The sequence below is a fragment of the Anomaloglossus baeobatrachus genome, chromosome 12, assembly GCF_048569485.1.
Source record: "Anomaloglossus baeobatrachus isolate aAnoBae1 chromosome 12, aAnoBae1.hap1, whole genome shotgun sequence".
Lineage (NCBI taxonomy): Eukaryota > Metazoa > Chordata > Amphibia > Anura > Aromobatidae > Anomaloglossus > Anomaloglossus baeobatrachus.
In genome coordinates this window covers 57,840,120-57,857,212 of record NC_134364.1, presented here as the reverse complement: position 1 = coordinate 57,857,212, position 17,093 = coordinate 57,840,120, and positions in this window count along the sequence as shown.

Here is a 17,093-nt window from a genome sequence, read left to right as displayed (position 1 = left end):
TATGACCGTCCGCTGTGAGCTTCAGTCAAAGAATGAATGAGCCACGAGATCAGCAGTGACGTCACACAGGTTATTTGCAGTCATAGCTGGAGGTTACCACGGTCCTCCACCTGTGATCACAGGATATCTGACCTCAGTAAAGTGAGTGACCTCACCTGAGGTGAGGTCACTGACTTTACTGGTTTACAGACCTGCATCTCTTAGAAGAAAACCACATTTTTTTGCCAAGAGATGCAGATTTGGTGCTGATATTTGAACAGCATATTTTTCCACTCAATGTACACCTCCTGGCAAAAAAGCGCATCACTACCGTATACAGTATGATGAGATAGCGATGCAATTTTTTTGCCAGGATGTGTAGATTGGGTGCAGGAATATGGTGTAAAATTTTCATCATCATATATGCATCTCTTGGTCCAAAAATGCAAAAAAAAAGAAAAACGGTTTTCACGCCGTTTCGGTGCGGTTTTCTGCCAGGAGGTGCAAATTTGGTGCTGAAATCTGGTGCATACATTTCAGCACCAAATTTGCATCTCCTGGTAGAAAACCACACTGAAGCATTGTCAAAACTGTTTTTTTTACATTTTTGAGCCAAGAGATCCTAATTTGGAAATGAAATTTTAACACCATACTCATGCACCCAATCTACACCTCCTGGCAAAAAAAAATCGCATCACTACCACATCATACTGCATGAGGTAGAGATGCATTTTTTTGCCAGGGGGTGTAGATTGGGTGCAGGAATATGCTGTTGAAATTTCAGCACCAAATCTGCATCTCTTGTCAAAAACCCGCATCCATTAGATGTGACAATCCTGGCACTTTACCTGGTCTGCTTTATCAGGAGTTGGAGCGAACGTCAATGTGATGTTCTGTCCTGATGAAGGAGACCTAACTTACAAAACGCATAGACTTAATAAAATATCATGTTTATACCTCACTCTTCAGCTAATTTACCTTGATATCTCTGGCAATGCGTTGCTAACCCATTCTTCTCTACTACGACACTTCCATCCAGTGGATAAATTGGCACAGAACACATAGTGCCCTAATAGGACCATATAATACCAGTGACATAAACTATATAAGTAACATTACCCAAATCATGCCACCACTAATACACAAATTTGAAAGAAAGAGAAATTGTGAGCAAGACTATAGGGGTTAATATTGAGTAGAAGCAACCAGTAAGTGGTCAAGACCATTAGGGCACTTCCCCTTTTTTTACCATGCAATGATCCAGGCAAGATGAATTATCAGAATTTGTAACCCTGAAGAGTTACATTGCTCCTACTGCGGTTGCAATTTATACGAGTATGACATGTGAAAGAATAAAAATAACATATGGTGGAAAAAGGTACTAGGGACCTGGATGGGTGGCAAAAAAATATTCTCCCATCGTTAGGGTATGTGCATACAGGTTGAGGCTGCTTTAATGCCCTGATAACAATTTTCCAAATCTGTTTTCCACCAAAGAAAGAACAATCAGGAATCCACATGCTCTTACAGTGATTTGTGTAAGTAAATATGCTCTCAATTTCATGTTGCCCGAGGGTCTAGCTCTAAACTTGACAGCTCATCCTGGCAGCAACTAAGGTAACTGTAAGGAGAGTAATGTCCCTGCACAGAATATATGTAGATATAATGATATCACAGTTAAGTAAAAACATCAGGAGCGTTAGTACTAATGACAATGACTGTACATGATGCAGTAGTTTTGTTGTTGCATTATGAGTTAATGACTGGAATAAAATATTCACTGGGCTTTAATAATTCTAAAATTACAATTTTATAAGTATATGTAATTTTACAATTTAATCCTTTTATAGAATTACAAGTGGTAGACCAGTGAAGATTTCATCTCACTAATTAATAAAAGACTACAGATTTATAGTAAGTAAAAAAAACCCAAAAAAACAAAAATTAGCAATCATACAGCTTTACAGTTTGATGTAGTGATAACTAGGGATGATCGACTACCTCAAATATTCGGCTTCATGAATATCCGACGAATAGGTCTTCGCTATGCAAATATTCAATGCGAAATATAAGTCTATGGGAAGCCCGAATAGTTCCGAATAGTTGTTATTCGGGTTTCCCATAGACTTAAATTGCGCATCGAATATTCGCGAATAGTCGAATAGCGGCGACCTATTCCGCAAATATTCGCAAAGCCGAATATTTGAGGTATTCGATCATCCCTAGTGATAACCCATAGCATTCTATGCTGCCTCAGATATCAAAATATAGAGGTATACTTCGTTAAATATGTGATAGCACCCAGAGCATCTCTACAAGAACAACTCAGTGATACGGGAAGAAACTGATACTGGAAATTCTAGCGAACAGGACATCTTGAAGGACAAAGTCGTTGCTGCGATAAAGCTTCTGTCAAAAAACAAAACACCTGGATGTGACATTATTCCAATGGAGCTAATACAGTCTTTTGCAGCAGTAGTTGATGTGATCACATGCCTGTGTCAACAGATATGGAGAACTGGCAAATAGCCCAAGAACTGGACAAGATCGGTGTTTATTCCTATTCTGAAGAAGGAAGATGCTACGGGCTGTGGAAATTGCACTCATACCTCATGCCGGCAAAATACTACTCAAATTCTTACAGAGAAGGCTACAGCCGACAGAGCTGACAGAGGAACAAGCAGGATTTAGAAAAGGCAGAAGAACAAGAGTTGTAATTGCTAACATTAGATGGATAATGGAAAAGGCCAAAAACTACAACAAAGAGATATATTTTGCTTCATTAACTACAGCAAAGCCTTTGTGTTGATCACAAGAAACTTTGACATACCATGAAGGATATGGGTGTGCCAAACCATCAGCCTCATCATGAACTTCTATGTCGACCAAGAAGCAAAATACTGAACAGAACACGTTGACCCAGCAAGGTTCAAAAGTAGAGCAAAGTGTGCCACCCCATGTCAGCAGCCGGGCTGCTCGGATCCGGATCCGCGGTGGCTCGAGGGATCGTGCGGCCACTCAAATGAAGGGGGTATTTACAGGGGATTGTGTTTTAGAGTTCGTGACGCCACCCATGGTATGTGGTAATGTGGAGTACCACCCCTGCAATTGGGAGTACCCGGGGGCGATGAAGTGGGGCAGCCAGGTGTTAGAACCCTCCACAGGTAGGGGGAATGCCCCGGGACTCGGTGATGGTAGCCGGGGAGTGCCGTTGGGTGCGAAGGGGGTCACTTTCGTACTCACTCAGTCCAGTAAACTAACACCGACAACTAGATAAACCAAAATTCTGGATACCGCTGCCGCTGAGGGGAGCTAGTTCGGGTCCCGTCCCCAATGGTGCTCCCTGGTGATCCGTGACCTTCCTCCTGGCACTAAGTTCACTTCTCTGTTGGTCCCGGTAGTATGAAACTAGTCGGGTCCCGCTCCCCACTATAGCTAACTGTGGGAGCTTGCTCTCAGGGTTCACGCTTGGGATTTTTTAGACCGTTTTAGTGGAAAGTCCTATCCCCCTCGTTGCGCTAGTACCCCGATTTTGGAGAGGATGGAGAGCGGATCTTGAAGGCTCCACTCTCATCAGGTAAATTGTCAGGTTGCCTGAAGCTACTCCCTGACCATGGGTCCGCGTACCCCGTCGTGCCCTGGTCCCGGCCCGGTGATGGTACAAGGCCGCCGGCTGTCCTCTTCAACAGTTCCGTGCCCCTTGTCACGATCCCCTGCGACCAGAGGTCCAGCTCTTACTAGGTCCAGACCACCGTCTGCTACCTAGATGGTTCCAAGGAGCCCGGCTCCTGACCTCCTCTCTCCTTCACTTCCAACACACTTTCTCCATCTCCTACTACTAGTACTCTACTACTGCTACTACTGACACTCCTGACCTCCCCTTAACCAACCCTCCAAGTGGGCGACCCTATTCCACTCAGGCCATCCACTGGTGTGTCTGGTGGGTGTGGTGCAGAGTGTACCTAGGATTTTAATCAGCTGATGTAGGCAACACCATGTAGTTGGGGACCCATAACCAAGGAGGTGGTGGATATTGCACAGAAGGGCAGATTACACAATACCCTGTGACGACCAGATAGTCCAGGGGCGTCACAAAAGCATGAGACCAGGGTGAATCCTGTAACTGTTTCTCTTCAATTGATATGCAGAAGTTATTTTTAGGAAGGCTGGACTTGCCGAAAAAGAAGAAGGAATCAAAATTGCTGGAAAAATAATCAACAATCTTAAATGCACAGAAATACAACACTGATACCAACAAGCATAGATGGAATGAAGGCCTTATTACAGAGTGTGAAGATGAAAAGCTCAAACATGGGACTCCTAATCAATACAAAAAAAACCAAAGATATTGACTACTGCCAGGTATGACCAGAACACATTTGAGATGGGCAGCGACAAACTGGAATTTGTAACGGACTTCAACCTACTTGGATCAGTGATCACTCAAAAAGCAATGATGACAGTGGAAATCAATAGGAGAATAGCTGTGGGCAAAACAACAGGTCCTCAAATTGAAGAACATTTCACTGGTGACGAAGCATAGCTTGTGCATAGTCTGGTCTATTCTGTAGCAACATATGAACATGAAACCTGGACAATGAAGAAACAAGACAGAAGAATCAAAGCCTTCGAAATGTGGTGCTGGGGAAAGATGTTATCAATACCATGGATGGTAAGAAGAACAAACAAAAACAATTTTGGAACAATAAAGCCAGACATGTTACTTAAAGCAAGGATCACCGAGCTAAGACTTGCCTAATTTGGACACATCATACAAACAGAGCAATCATTTGAGAAGGACATCGTGGTCAGAAGAATAGAAGGAACAAGACAAAGACGAGCAATCCGATGGCTTGATACAATCAAGAAAAAACCCTGGTGGACCTATCTAGGCTGCACAAGATCGATCGTCCTACAGAGCGTTCATCCAACAACTCACCATGGCTCTAGATCAAGTTGAAGACCATTAAATAATAATAATAATCATCATAACATATGGTGGCCCACTTAGGGTCCAATTATTTATGTGCAGTTTTCTTGAAGTTACTTTTTTGTCTTGTAGCATTCGTTACTATTCTTTGCAAAAAAAAAAAAATCAAAATGGGGCATGGGGTTCATAAATTTTGTAAAAAGTAAAAAATGTTTGATCTCTTTCTTTAAACCTTTCTGTGTCTTTTTAAACCAAAAAGTCACACATTCACAAAATGGTTAAGAGTGTGCCAAAATATCTGGTGTACATACTGTATATCACTCCAGTTTGGGACTGGAGTGCATTTGCGAAAAATTTTATTACTTTTTTTAAAAGTCGCAAATAGTGAATCTGGTGGAAACATTTGGAAAACCTTAACCTGGCCCACAGTGGTGGTGAACTTAAAAAAAACAATCTAGTGGTAGTGAACGCATATACAATAGACTTCAAAAAAGATGTACATAGAAAGATGAATATGGCTCAAACATAAAAAAGGCTAAAAACACTAAGGACTCAACAATACAGACTCTGTGTCCTACTGTACAAGCTCTATTCACACGTATCTACCATGTGGATTAAGTAGTGATGGCGGACTCGCAGATAACCATGACAGTTTTGGCACAAGATTTGTCCTGGTTATCCGGTAGGACCACATATAAGTCTATGGGGACCAGAGTCCGGGGATTAAAAATGTTAGTAGAAGGGATAGGGGGATATGAACAAGAGGGCTGTAGTTACTGAGGCTCCGGCACGGCTGTAACTGCTTCCAGGCCACTCATTCACTTCCGGGGCAGCTCATTACCTTCATTGTACCAGACAACATTCCTGACCAAGACATCAGCCTGGCATTTGCAAATGTAGTGCAGGTAATCATGTCAGAAAAGTGATCCTCACTCTCTGAGGATATGAGTGTTGGAAATCCCAACTAATGGAACCAGGTCAACATTTCTGTATAGTTGGTAGATACTTGAAAATTGCTTGGACGCAGAGGTGAAAGATGTTATTGTGCCTGTCGTATACAGTATATTCAATTTTATCCTCTCCCTTTAAAGCGTGAATCATAAAGTTAGCTGCAAATCACAGGACGAGGAGCTGATAAATCCCAAGTGTTATTAGCACAGATCCTTCGCTCTTGTGTACTACTTATAATTGCAATCCCTTGCCTAAAGGTTATTTCATTGCATATAGATAACTAATTAGTAAACATGAATAGGATATGGTCTATGGTCTTGGTCGTTGATGTTCACAGATGTAATCTTGGGTATTCCTATTTACTTGTAAGTTTTGCCATTAAGAAGCTTAATGGAACGGGATAGATCAAAAAATGAGTTCAATTGGTTACGGTAATTTGATAATATTCATTTAAAGGGAATCTGTCACCACATTTGAGTTATCTAAACTATTAATATGGATATACAGAATATAAACTGCTGAAAAAAGCATCATATCAGAAGCCATGTTGTGGATAAATCATCTTTTATCACTTTGTGGAAATAAGCTGTTCCAGGCTATGGGGTGGATGCTGCCTGGAAGATAACTCTGCCTCTAGAGTGGCATGCAAGGGTTTGGGGACCTCTGGTTAAAATTACCGTTCTTGTGAATAGTTAAGCAAGTTGAGGATTAAATGATAAAGTTAAAGATGACACATTTCCTTTGCATTTTAACCCCACCCCACAACCCCCCAAAAAAATGTATTTTCATCTGTTATATTTTTAACTTAACAAAAAAGGAAACTGCATGCCATAAGCCGTGACAATTCTCCCTTCTTGACTAGATGGGAACAGGATCTAGGTAGAAGCTTTTCTGCAGAGGAGTGTACCAAAATATATCAGTTTGTCCATAAGTCCTCCCCATGTGCGGTGTGGCAAGAGGAATTATAAGGTACTTGTTAAGGGGGCTGTCTGATTATAAAAACCAAAGGGATATCAGACAGTCAGGGTCCACCGTGCAAAGTCTTTGCTGCAGACTATGGTAGAGGATAAGGGGTATCTTGTGCTACGGAAGCAGTACTGACACTGATACGTCTCAGTGACACTAGAGCCAATCACAGCGTGTACTGTTAAAGTCACAGCGACTACCGTATTTAGCATTAACATAAAAGGGTTAGGTTAATGTGTGAGGAAGAGTATATAAGTGTGCCACTGTAAATAGTAGTAGCACAAGTGCAGAGTGCAATACCTCTGTTAAACTCACAGAGGCATATAGTTAGGAAATAAAGCAATTCCTCCCTTACTTGGAGGGTGTGTGGTATGGTCTCTGTTAATGATCACAGAGACAAAAGCAGTGAGTGTGAAATGGCACCTACCTAGGTCCGTTCCTCTAGTGGTGCCAGGAGACGGACAGCAGCGTAAGCCGCACAAAGCTCCTACCTGCGTTCGCTCCACTAGTGTGCGAGGACACGAACCACTAGATATGGCACCTGCCTAGGTCCGCTTTACTAGTGGTGCAAAAGAGACGGCCGCAGCACAAGCCGCACAAAGCTCCTACCTATGTTCGCTCCCCTAGTGTGCGAGGATACGAACAACTGTCAGACGCAGTATAAGGAACGTTACCCTAGCGGCAACGTCCACCTACGAGTAGAATCACAAGGCCCAGCCGGACCATGTGCCTCAGGCACCTGCCTATGTCCGCTCCACTAAGATGTAAGGATACGGACCGCAGCCGAAGCTGTAAGGTACAAGAACGCTACCCTGCCAGTAGCGCTTACCTAGCATAGACAGAGAGATGCCTAGAGGGACGTGCACAGAGCGTCTACTCTCATGCATGAACCAAGAGGACTGAGCGCCAGGCGGCGTGCGTCAGGGTCTTACATAGACTCTGTGCCTCATCCAAGATGGAGGACACCAGAGCCAATCTGCTGCCAGAACGACAGCAATGACATCACGCTGGCCTATCACCGAGCAAAGCGTCACAAGCACATGACCAGCAACCAATCGGCATAGAAGGTGTCAGAGACATGTGACCACATGTCACAAGCACATGACCAGCGGCCAATCAGCTTAGAAGGTGTCAGAGACATGTGACCTCGTGTCAGCGATGATGTCACCCGCACATGTGCAATGGCTTCAAGATAGGAGTTAGTCTCCAGCGCTTGCACATGTGGAGTAGAAAGAAATCCGAACATAGTCTCCAGTGCCACAGCAACCGTAACAGTACTGCCTCGATGGCACAGGTGTTCCACTGCCATAGGTGCCATGTTTCCCCTGGCCTTGACATATGAAAAAAAAATGAACTGGGCCAATGCGAAAGTTTGAGCACCATTCATAGTTAGTACCTAGTAGCACCCCCTTTGGTAAGTTTCACTGCTTGTAAATGCTTTTTGTAGCAGCCAAGAACCTTTCAATTCATGTTTGAGGAATTTTCATCCATACTTCCTTGGAGAAGTCTTCCAGTTCTGTAACATTCCTGAGTTATCTTGCATGCACTGTTCTTTGAGGTCTTGCCTCAGATTTTCAATGCTAACATCAGAGGACTGTGAGGCCATTGTAAAACTTTCAGCTTGCGCCTTTTGAGGTCGTCTATTGTGGATTTTGACGTGCAATTGATATCGACTGCACAGGTAATATTTACACAGGACAATGTGCTGCCGAGAATGTTTATCTTTTGTGCAGCCCAAAGATAGTTCCATCTGACAAATGAGCCTTTTACCTGTTCGTCGGGTGATCGGCAGCCTGCTTAGACTGCAATCAGAGAAGCTGTGGAGAGAAAGCGCACATAGGGTCTTATCTGGTAACAATGCGGGTATAGAGGATAGGACAGGTGCTCACCTGTGGTGGTTGTGACAGGCACAACTCCTATGAAGGCATAAAATGAATGCAGAAATGGTCAAGCAGCAGCCCCGATGATACAGTGGAACGGCACAGCGATGGGTAGGAGAGTCGGGTTCACGCTGCGCTAAAAACCACGATATCAGACGATATGATGAATTCTTTTCTTTATTTAGGACAGGTCAATGCGTTTCAAAGGCATGTCCGCCTTCTTCATCAGGACAAGGAAAATGATTGATTATGCTGTTCTTTTCCTTTTCCTGATGAAGACGGCGGACATGCCTTTGAAACGTGTTGACCTGTCCTAAATAAAGAAAAGAATTCATCATATCGTCTGATATCGTGAGTTTTAGCGCAGCGTGAACCCGACTCTCCTACCCATCATTGTGCCGTTCCTCTGCTTAGACTGCAAGACAATCCTAGAAACGCTGATTCATGTTATTCTTGCAGTCTAAATGGACCTTTATTATAGCGTGATATTAATTGGCAATGGCCGGTTCTATTATGTGGCATATAGAGTAGGAAAATCACAGCCTTCTTATCACTGTAACACAATGTTGGAGCTAAATAATAATTAACAGAGCAAATATTTATGCATTTATACAGTGAGACTATTACTGGAATAGATACTGTAGGTCGGCCACTGTTTAATTGTACACAATGAAGGATAAGGTGAACTGTAAAAGTTACATAGCGACTCAAGTTTATTTAAAAATTTGATATTTTTATGTCAATATTTTTTTTTTATTTCCAGCAAACAAACCCTTGTGCTTGAAAAGAATGGAAAGAAGAAAATCTTGAGACATAGCTTTACATACTGCATGTTCTTACAGGGAGTGTTGAAGATACAGCAGCAACTTCTGGAAACACTTTTTGCAACCATAGTGTCCATACCCTGACTGAGCTCGCTGATACTGCTAACTACTGCTATTTGTATTAGTTTTCGCATAATTTTCTAGAAAAAGAAAAAATGCATAAAATGTCTTCACATGTTAAAGTGATATCGTCTGAATTTTAACCTTGGCAGGACTTTCCAAGGAAATGGCCAAAATGGACCATATGTATTATAAGGGTAGCCAAAGGGGCTGTTTGGGGGCAGGGAACAGTGAGGAACCAGTCCTGGTTGTACTCATCCCATATTTTATTGGGTGGTTATTGCTCTTAGGAGCAACTGTAATAACAGCAAAGAGATGAGGAATTGCCAACACGGTTATAGAAAAATAATATAGGGGATAGGCGCACCAAAATCGTATGTCCTGGATGATAAAATATGGCAACATAGTAGGAGGAGTATGTTTCATATTTTCATTGGGCCTTATTTTTTTATGCATGGCGTGGATACATTTTTCCCAGTGGCAAACTTTTTAATAATCCAGTATTGCAAACTAACCCACACTCTGTTGAGTAAAGTTGTTTGTACTTACTTATCAAGAAAAAGCCAACACTAGGTGGAGGTCAGTAGCTTACTGAATACTGTTTCATTACTCCATTAAAGGGGTGGTCTGGCACCTAAAAAGTCCTTTCTAAATATCTATCTTCAGCGTCAACACGACATCAGCGGGCGGCTCTGTAATTACTTACTATAGCAAAACTGAAACGATAAGTCAGCACACCTGTTGGTATTTCTCATGGGTGTTTTACAAATCACAAGGGACAGAGGCTCCTAGACTGGCCCTAAGGCTATGGGGGCCCTAACTATCCTGGTTCCAAGAGATACGTCTGACCGTGAACATGTCTGGGCCGCCTCCATAGCCCTGTTCCTGAAAGCCCTGATCTAATACCCCCTCTCCAGGAGTGGTTAAATTCACGAAAATGAACAAACAAGGGAAACCAAAACTCGATCACACAGCATGCTCACACAGAGGTATTAGACAACAAGTGATAGATTAACTCTTGCTAGCCAAACCATTAATGAGAACTCAGCTGCTTGACTAGACTACAGCGATGGTCAGTAATCTAGGCAATGAGCATGAAACTGTCATGCTGTGACTGTCGGATAGCAAGGGAGAGGGGCTGCTATATTGTCCCTCATGCTAGGGGACCCTAGGCTATCACTAACCTCCGGATAACCTCCTATGGTGCAGATGCCGGAGTCCCGTGCCTTACTGTTTTCCTAACCAGAACTAATCTGTAACCTGCCCAAGGGAAGGAAGGAGCAGGAGTAAGATTGTAATACAGACAAAGACAGACAGGGGAAAACCAAAACTCAGACACACTGCAAATTCACAGGAACGGACAGTAAGAGACTATGGAGAAAAGCAAGAACAGGAAGGCATCAACAAAAAAAGACAACAAGGGTTAACACCCAAACTGCTCATGGCAATCATTCACTACAAACACAAGTAAATCTAAATCAGATTACGTCACCAGACCAGTGTAGAGAATCTATAGCTGGCATTAAAGGAAGGTTTCAGTCAGCATATAAAGGAGAGGAGTGAATGTGACTGGCTATCCAACAGCATGTGATCAAAGGAGACTAACAAGAAGCCCAGCAGAGATTAATTCTTGCTAGCCTGCCTATGAATCTGGGGATTGACGCCCGTGTCTGCCTTGGCTGATCACAGACATTAGCTAATTTAGCAGGCAGGGTGCCTGCATCAGTAGTCTCCACAGATCCTGTCACCACCTTAACAAGATGGTTAGCTGCTGTTGACAGATCTCACTATGCCTTTGTTTTTACTGGTATGGGTGTTTTGTGTCTTAATGCACACTGCTTTTCAGCTCAAGCACATCTAAAAAGGCTGATAAACATATGAATACACACTTATAATGAGCATTCAGGTGTTATGGAGGTTAGCTTTATGTGATCTTGAAGTCTTCATGAGTCATTAGAACCAACAGTCTTTTGATAGTATGGCAGCACAAAGCACTCACATGACTAAACAGTGACACATAAAAAAGGACAGATTAGTCACCACAAATTGTGTAGCAACAAGATTTTTTTAAGACTGAAAAATTAAAATTGAGAACATCTAACAGGCCATCGGGATATATTACAAAAATGCTACATTTTACAAGACTACTATATTTATAAAACAAAAATATTACTAATTTTTATATTATAGAGAAACCCCTAATATATTGTAATGTATATTTGTATTCGCTTTTAGCCCCTTAGGCTACGAACCCTGATGCAATGCTACTACAGCGCCCCTTGTGGATATGGAAAATGGGGGACTTCAAGTCTCACATTTTGGCAATTGATGATGGGCACAATTTTTGGATCCCCACTGATCCAGCATTTATCACCTATTTATTGAACAGTACACTGGAGATGTTCTCTTCAGCATGTGGCTACGTTCACACAACTGTATTTTCCAAATGGTGCCTGTGAAAAAAAAAATAACACTTGGACCAATGTCATTCAATAGGGCATTTTAGATGATCATTTTTCAGCAATTTAGCCAATCAATGGCCGCTGATCGGCTGCAGCATTCACATTTTGTCCTAGCGAGTAAAATATCATTCTCATTGCTGCAACTGTATTACCCAGAGGATTTTCCACATACACATCTGCTGTATATTTGCACTCTGGGAGTGCACCCTTACATTGCAAAGTTACATGCTATTGCTGCTGCAGATTTCATGCTCCTTAAAATCTGCAGTGTGTTGGCCTATAGTAGATATGCCTTAAAGCCATCAAATACTTTAGAGTTTTTAGCTAGAGTCTAAACGTTCCATCATGAGAAAATGAGAAAAAAAAAAGAGAACATCTCATGAAAGATTTTAAAGGGAATCTGTCAGAAGGTTTTTGCTACCTCATCTAAAAGCAGCATGATGCAGGCAAAGAGATCCAGATTCCAATGATGTATCACTCAGATTACTGGGCGCTGACGTTCTGACACAATCTGAATTTTTAGATTTAGCCATGTAGCAGAGCTTAGAGAGTTGCCCACACCCACACCAGGCTCTCAATAGAGATTGTACATTGATAATGAGCTTTCAATCAGGGGAAGGGGACTGCCGGACTTCCGTGTGCGTGACATTGTAGTCCGAGCAATAAGGGTCCTACTACTTAAACAAACATAGCAAATATAAAACAAATCGGACCTTGACAAGACAGGCAGCCCTGAATTCTCTATGTTAACCCTTGCAGCATGCTGTCTTCAGCTTACAAACTAAAAATCTGCTGACATTTCCTTTAAGAAACGAGAGAAAGAGCAGCACTAGAACAAAACTCAAACAATGTTGCATGCCTCCAAAGGACTGATACAATATTCCCATCCGCAATAAATTAGGAAAAAGAGGACAGCACTTCAAAACAATGAAGTCACCTATTTATTCACCCTGTAACATTTTGGTTAACACATCCTTGAAAAAGCAGCTTGAAAAATCCTCTGTATTAGCTCATACTGTATATTTTCAGAGTGAATAAATAGGTGATTTTAGTTTAAGTGCTGTCTCTTTTTTCCTAATTTATCATATAAGATTTTAGATTGTTTAGATCTACACTTATCGAAATAAAAAATAATTAAAATTTGAGAAAATGCTTAAAATATTTGTGTGAATTCTGTTTTCTAAACCAGTGTCATGTGTATGGACTCTGTATAGCGGCATAATAAAACGATTGTCCGGGTAATAAGAAAATTTCCCCACGGGCTTGGAGCTGTAAAAAAATAAAGTACGGCTAGGGTGACATGATTGTAGATAGTCTTATCTGAGAGAATCAGGTCGATTATGCTAATGACACTCCCATTAAACTCTGATCAGAGTGTCAGCATTGTGTGATCCAATTCTCTTGGATTAGAGAATGTTAAACAAGTCCAGGGAGAACTCCCAATAAGTGGTGCCTTCGTAATGGGTCAGCAGCCCCTTCAAAAAATCAAAAAATACTGTCACTCACAAAAGTGTTTTTCTTATAATTTTCTGGTGAATATTTATTTCATATTTTCTATTCCATATTAAATATAACGCGTTTCGGCTTCAAAACAGAACAGCCTTCTTCAGATCAGAATTTGTGACTGCCAGTATTTAAGAATGTAAGGGAAGTTGGAGAACAAAATTTCACCATGTTTTCCATTCTGTGAGTCTTCTGAAATCGGACTGCACTCAGATGTCATCCGAGTGCAGTCTGATTATTTCTATGCAACTATAGACTTGAATTGGTGAGTGACATCAAATTTCAGAGTGAAATCATAGCATGCTGCGATTTTGTTTACTAACAGATTCCGACAGTGAAAAAAATCGGTCACCAGCATTGCCCCATTGAATAACATTGGAGAGCACTCGTCCGATTAATACGGTGGTGTGAGAAAGCCCTCAAAGATACCTACCAGTATCCACCTGGTTCCAGCGCACTGTACTTAAACAGCACAATCGCTGCGGCCTGTGATTGTCTGCAGCAGTCAGGGGACTTGAGGTGTGACTCATTGGATATTTTTGTGATAACATGCTGCTCAAGTCGTGTGACCGCAGAAGTCAATCACAGGCTGCAGCCATCTTGCCGTTGATGGAACAGTGACGTTTCCTCTTTCTGTGTCAGCGGAGACCTTGGATCAGATCCAGTTTGGTGCTCTTTGGTACGTTCTACTTAAATTGTTATTTTTTACAGCTCTGAGCCATCTCAAAAATTGTCAATTCTGCTCAGACAAGCCTTTTGAGTCCCTACAGTTCAGACCTGTAGTATTTCAAACTAACGTTACGATAAAATATAAATAAACATGTTGAAAATAAGTGCAATTTGCTTACAATATATTCTTTATGATTCAATAATTTTATTAGGTTTTCAAATTTTGAAAATAGAACAGTTATAACAAAAACAAAATTAAACACATTGTATCGCATTACATTAAGAAATATTAAACACAAATAATATAGCCTAAAGGCCCGGTTACACGCAACGACATCACTAACGAGATATCACTGGGGTCACGGAATTCGTGACGCACATCCGCCGTCGCTAGCGACGTCATTCCATGTGACACCTATGAGCGACCACTAACGATCCGAAAAACGGCAAAAATCGTTGATTGTTGACACGTCGTTCCTTTCCCAAATATCTTTGCTCATTTTGGACACAAATTGTTTGTCGTTCCTGAGGCAGCACACATCGCTACGTGTGACACCCCGGGAACGACGAACAACAGCGTTCCTGCGTCCTCCGGCAACGAGGTGGGAGTGACCTTCATGCGGCTGCTCTCTGCCCCTCCGCTTCTATTGGTGGCCCGCTGTGTGACGCCGCACGAACCTCCCCCTTAAAAAAGAGTTTGTTCGCCGGCCACAGCGACGTCGTTAGGAAGGTATGTGCGTGTGACGCATAATAGTGATATTGTTCGCCACGGGCAGCAATTTGCCTGTGACGCACGCATGACGGGGGCGTGTGCAATCGCTAGCGATTTCGCAGCGTGTAAAGCGGCCTATATACAATAACAGAAATGAACAAATAATAACATGTTAAAATTCGTAGAAACTATATTCTTTAGTTCAATTGATTGTGTGATTCTGCTGGCAACTACCCTATGGAATATGAGCGTGGCTATATCTCTGCTTCTACGAATGCATTTCGTGTAAGAAAGCAATGCTTCCAGCTGAAATCTTGTATGAAGTCATCATCTTACATTCCTGTGAAATGTTCAGGTCTGCAGTCAGTAAGAAATTAATAGAGCAGCTGTTGGAGATTCTAAACTTCAAGTGACAAATGTTGTAAGACCAGAGATAAATTGCATGACATGTGGCACGACCCCTTATGGAAACCGCTGTCCAACAACTGAAACTAGACAACACACAAGTCGTGACTGCACCTTATGTCAATGTTTGTTAAAAAAGATTAAAAAAAAAAGCATTAAAATAAATTAAAAAAATAAAAGTATTCTGGCCTCATTTGTTATTAAAAGTGGAGCCAATTGTATCAGACCTTTGGCGTACACCCAATTAAAAATGCTACTTGCTGCTTAGGATAGAAAGGGTTACAATAAAGGGCAGCAGTGCAGGCAAAATATCAGCTAAATGTTCCAGCATGTATGACAGGTGTGTGAACATTTATACCTGTCAGAGTAAAATACAGAGAGCATACTAATTTGGCACATAATATCTGAAAAGTAGTAAAACGTAGACCTTTAGGCTAGGGCTATAGTCATGTAAAATGATGATCACAATACAACTTATTCCTTTGGGGGAAAAAAATCTTGCAAGTAACCTTGTGTGTATTTTTTCTCAAAGAACATAACAGGGTAACTTTCAAGTTACTGTTCAGAATAATCTGTGTACATGAAGAATGACACTATTTCTGACCGTTATGTGACTTGTATCTTGCATTTTCACCAGATTTGCTCTTTGAAACTTCTTCTAATTTGCAATTGACTCTGATCTGGTGGATCTAGACAAGCTGCTATGATGTTTCCTATACACAGCACTGTACGCAGAGATTCCTGCGTTTCATTGCTTTTTTTGGCATGCAGAGATAAGCAGCATGGATAATATTATACAGCAGGTATTGAGCTGCTGTATGTGAATCCAGCTTTGTGGTGAGGTTAAAAGACTTGTTAGAAAGCTCAGTACAATCTCCATGTGTCTCCTTCTACCTGTTTCGTCTCTCTGCTCCTCACTCTCCCCTCCCCCTGCATGGAATATAACGGGCTGTGTAAAATAACACTACGGTGAGCTGATAGTCCATGTTGTCTAAGCTAGCCAGATTTGAGCTTGGGCAGTTTTCAGAGTGGATGGTGAGTTCAAGTTGTATGGGGAGGGGATATTTGGCTGATAAGTAGGGAAGGAAGCAGAATTATCTGATAAGATATATTATAAAGTTTCTTATATTCACCTATAGTAAAGGCATTTTGGAGGTCTGACATAGGTTCTGCTCATATTTGCATAGTGGGTTATATTTATTACAGAGGCAACGATACATACATTAGACAAACAAGAAACCTATGGCTCATATTAGTGTCAAATGGGGTCTGCCATGCATAATGTAAAAACATGAGACCCCCAACACACTCCAAATTATACTAACAAAAACGAAGGAAAGGAGTTTTAATGGGTACAAAATGTGACTAATTTTTTATTGCTAAAAAGTGAGATATAAAGACAGAAAAAGCAAACAATTGCACATAAATGTTGCTTACAGTATCAAACATTCCAATATCAAATTGTCCAAAAGTTTTATAGATTACATTGTATGTGGTGAAAAAAACTTAAAACAGGGGGACACTAAACAGAGAGCACAGGGGGTGTTGCACTTTGCCAGCACAGGAAGGCACTATACCTCAAATGGGATACCCATTATAATATGCTTCAAAATCTAAGAGCCATGGAGGCTCACATACTGTATTAGCTATAGTATGTTTAGAACCCAGAGAGGAAAGTTATTACCTACTAAAGTGCCAGTGCTGGAAAAGGTGCAGGTTGGAGGGAAACCTTCGTATGCAGGACCCGACGTA